We start from the raw sequence: 4,677 nt of genomic DNA, 5'->3' as shown, positions 1-4,677 counted from the left end.
TTTCAATTTCAGACAAATGGGATTTCATATTAGGTTTTTGACATTTTCTCTGAGGAGCCAGCTGTCATGCATGGGTACCACAGCCTGCTATATACAAGGCTCCCAGCAAATGTTTGCTGGATGAGAGAATGTAATATAATATCCCCCTTCATGATGAGCTTCCTTAATTATCTGGAAACTGATAAGGCTTATCATTAGGGGACAGTGATATACATGATGATATTAACCAAAAAAAGTTGGAAAATAAAAATAGATTTTAGATCATATGAAAAATTGAAAGAGATGAAAGAGTTAAAGATTTAAAATAATGTTTTAAACATGAGAAGCGGAAAATCATCAAGACTGAGAAAGGAAGGCATAAGGACTTTAAAGAAGGAGAGATTCAAGACGTCATGAGTGTCCATGTACCTCTCCTCTTCTTTGTTAAGTAACCAAGGCAGGTTATAAAATCTTCCTCTCGGACGGTTTTGAAGATAAGAGCACTTTCTCCTTGGCTGGTGTGCCTGTGGATCCACCCTGGGAATGAAGAATAAACTAAGTGGCCTTTCCAGTGTCTCCTAGCCTTATGATACTCTGCATTTGGAGACTGAAAAACCACTCAATTATTCAGCAAGGCACCTGCTAAGTGCCAGGAAATAGTTAGAATCCTTTTGATTGCAAGTGACAGAAGCTCAATTCATATCTTAATACCTTAAGAAAAAATGGAAATGAACTTGAAGGATCTTGGTTTTCTCCCAGAGCAACCAAGCCACAAGAAGGGCAGGGACACAGCAGACCCCAGGAATCACTGGAGCAAGGGACCTAATATGGGAAGGATTCTATCTCTACCTTTTTTCTCTGCTGTCTCTAGGTGTCGTCATTTTCTTAAAACCTGCCTATGGGCATCTTCCATGCTTTATGCCTTGTAGATTTTGGCCACTTATGATCCCAAGCCCCAAAGATCTAGGAGAAGTCACCTGGCCCAACTTGGAAATGTACCCTATTATCAAGTAATCAATTAATGACTATTCAGTTGGGATAACATAAGGACTCCGTAAAGATGAAGTGGTGGGGAGAGAGAGACATAGTTTTAAAAGTAAGTAGGTGGAGCTGAGGAGGCAATACCGTATATACTCATTATGGTCTGACACTCCACTGGGCACTGGTGAGACAAAGTTGGCTAAACCTTCATATCTACAAAATCAAGGTGTTGTCAACTGCTGCACTACACAAAAATGCTGTCAATGATATTCTCAGGAAGTCTGAATGAGATGCTACATTTAGGAGCAGCTGAGATTGGCATCTCTCTTTGAGAAGATTGTCCTTATTTTCTTTGTAAGAGGCAGATCCTGTCTCTCCAGTTCAGAAGCTTCACCTGTCACTTGGGGTTAGCGACGACTGCAGAGGTGAAGGTGATAGTTGATGAACTGGTTTGTCAACTCACCCGGGTATAGAAAAGAGGTCAGTATGATACTATTGGAGATGAGCAGGATGAGCTTAGAAACAAAGGAAGTAGGTAGAGAGAGCGAGAGAAGAAAGGAAAGAGAGAAAGAATGTAGCTAATAGAATTAATGTAAAATTAACTCCAGTCTTCACTTCCTCAAAGTTCTCCATGTCCTCATTCCACTCAGGAGTGAGAAATATGGGTTCTCCCGAAAAACACTGAAAGGGCAAAAATTTTTGATGTGAAACTGTCTGATCACAGATTGTTCCTTTAGCTCCATGACAGCATGGCCGTGTCTGCTCAGCTCTTCCCCTAGAACAGTGTCTCTGGTTGGAAAGAGGGTGTGAGACTGAATGAACTACTCATGTCCTAGTTTTGTTTCCATGACAATGGATCCTCAAGAACTGCATTTGGGGTTTCATTATTGACACCTTCCCAAGGAGGCACTGATATGTTTGGAGAAAGAATGGGGTTGGTTTGACACCAAATAGCTGGGCTTCTCAGAGATTCTCTAGAGGACTGGCATTTTTTTTAGAGATAGGTCTGTTTTCAATGTTTAAATAAACAGTGATTCTTTCCAGATGGCTTGAAATAAAATTTTTCACTTTTTCCTTTAGAAAATGGCTGTAAGACTGGTGGCAGGCACCCCTCCCCTCCCCTCCCTGATGAAAAAAGAAGCCCACGAGACCTGCCAAGGACAATGCCTGCAAGGCCCAGCTAAGTTAAAGGACGACCACACCTGGATGGTTACCCTGATAAGGGTCTCGGTTCCTAGAGTCCACACATACCACCAGCCCCTCCTATTTTTCAATACCCGCCCTAAAACTGCAACGGAAAATTCCTTGCTCTCCCCATCGTAAATCTTCCCGCCAAAGAAACCGCCACCCCCAGCCCTAAAAACATGTATAAGCCCACTCAAAACTTCGGGGCGATGTGACTTCTCGGGCCTTGTCTCTCGGGACCCGTGAACCTCACCCAGGGGCACCCCAATAAAGCCTCGTTGCTTGCCCTTTTCCACTCTGCTTGTCTTTCTTTCTCTGGCACCGGCCAATCCAAAAAACCTTACAATGGCTACAGTCCAATAACTCCCAAATAGGCCTGTAACAAGTACGCCTGGTCATTTGTTAGTCAAATGGGAAAGTAGGGGGAAGTGATGAATTGGTGACAAATTGACTCAACCAGGTGGCCCAAGTTAGGAGCCATCTCTCCTCTCCCTGGATGAGAATGGCCATCCAGAATTGGAGGATTTCAGGGGAAGGAATGTTTTAGGATTACCTGCAAGTCTAAGGACACGTGGTGAGAACCATGGGGAAATGGAGGTGTTCAGAGAGACGAAGATGATAAATACTCACATTGAAATAATAATATTAGTGACTCTGAGATCCTCCATTAGGCTTGAAAGTAGAAACTATGACTTAAACATTTCTCTATCTCTAGCTAGCATGGTGCCTGGCACATAGCAGGTGTTTAGTAAGTTTTACTTGATTGACTGAATTGACTGAATAAAAGTAATATTTGATATGTGTGAGCCTATCTCAGGAGCTACACACAATCTAAAGTTTGCCCTCTGGGAATGAAAGAAATTCTTCTTTTTATTTTTTTAACTATCCTTCATTTAACTCTGATTTGATTTTTCTGAACTGTGCTCCTTGTTAACTGGTAATTTGAGTTAAAAAAAAAAAAACTGGCCTCAAGGGTGATAAAGGAAATGAGTTTTCTCTCTCATAGTCCTCTAAAGGAGGAACAATTCACTCTGGGATCCAGACACTGAGCCTAGAATAGGGATTCTTGTATATTCCAAGCAGAGCTCAGAATTGAAACAAACGGAAATGGCTTTCACAGTTATCTTTATTGAGAAACCATGCAACTGCCTCACAAAGGCAAAGAAAGAGGTACAGTTAGTATTAAATTTTCTGTGCATTGTTTCCAATTTATAACCTCCCTAGACCTTATATGATTGAAATCTCAGGGTTTTCACAAAGTCAGATGTCTTGTTTGTACATGGAAATTGCTGGAGCATACTGGCTTAAAATTAAAAAACAATAAAAGAAGGATAAACAATGAGAATTAGTACTTGTCACTGAGCAACAACAAGGTATGTTTCCAGCTTAGTGGCTAAAAGCAGGGTTGCTGGTGGTAGCCTGGCTGGTTTGTACACTTGCTGCTACCCTATGGCTTTGGGCAAGGATGTTGTGAACCAAAATGCATTATATCAAGAAAAATGCTTAAAATATATCTGGCATATAAGTGCTCAATAAATATTAGATAATCTTACTATTATTATTTTTTGAATGTTTTCTAAATCACAACTCTAATAAAGTCCTGCTTAAAATACTTCAATGGCTTCTTGTTTTCCTCCTGGATAAACTATTCTTTAGCATGGCCCATTGAGCCATTCCAGGACTGGCCTCTGCTCACTCATCCCCTGCCACTCCTCCCTGATCAAACTCTAAGCTCCAGCTTTACTTAGAATTCTTTGAAGTACCTTCCTGTCTTACATCTCTGCACATGTTCTCCTCCTTCTGCTTGAAACTTCCTTTCCTTACATACCTGGCTAATATCCATTTGCCCCTAAACTAGCCCAGATATCACTTCTTCCAGGAAGCTCCCCGCAATGTGATCAGCTTGGCTTAGGGACAGCCCACCAGCTCTTACCTGTGCGAGATCTGCTGCATCATGTTCCTAGCACATTCTGCTGACATGCTTCTCTTCTCTTTCTCCTCCATGGACTAGGTGCTCCTTTGGGGGAAGATATGTCATCTTTTTCTCCAGTGTATCCCCAGGCTATATCACAGAGCAAGTGTTCCCAAAAAATGCCTGGAACCTTAAAAAATGGCATAAAAATGAAGTATCCTATAAGCATCAGCAAAGGGAAAGAACTGAAGCCCAAAATAAAGAGAAATAGAGAAAAATCTGCAATTGCCTCACCTCTCAACTCACTCCTGCACCCTCACATTCGAGGCCTAGGATTCACTCCCTTTCTATTTTCCATTTCCATGTTCCCCTTAAGTCACAGTCTCCAGTGACCCAGGTCTTTGATGCTGTTACCCGATCCTGCTTTATTTCCTGTGAGCAATCACAGCACTGACTCTGATCCTCAACCGGAAATTCTAAGCATTCACCGTTTCGGGTTCTTTTAAGCTGATTATGGTTTTCAGAGGTAAGGGATCAGAGGCTTTCCATAATCTGGACAATACAAAGCCTGTCTGTTGAACTGGCCCAGCACTGGATTAATTAATAATAGCCAATTGTCT

At 41.7% G+C, this 4,677-nt stretch overlaps 1 long non-coding RNA gene across 1 annotated transcript; it reads right to left on the bottom strand.

Moving 5' to 3' along the window:
- Window positions 1–414: 414 nt before the first annotated feature.
- LOC123634670 lies at window positions 415–4,398 on the bottom strand. Its single transcript, XR_006733976.1, has 3 exons — window positions 4,352–4,398; window positions 4,079–4,247; window positions 415–516 (listed from the first exon to the last, which is right to left on the bottom strand). It is a non-coding gene; the product is annotated as an uncharacterized LOC123634670 (long non-coding RNA).
- Between the last annotated feature and the right edge of the window lie 279 nt (window positions 4,399–4,677).

Source organism: Lemur catta, chromosome 3, assembly GCF_020740605.2.
Source record: "Lemur catta isolate mLemCat1 chromosome 3, mLemCat1.pri, whole genome shotgun sequence".
In the NCBI taxonomy this organism is placed as follows: domain Eukaryota; kingdom Metazoa; phylum Chordata; class Mammalia; order Primates; family Lemuridae; genus Lemur; species Lemur catta.
Note: the sequence above shows the minus strand (reverse complement) of the source record. Positions and strands in the feature narration are given on the sequence as shown.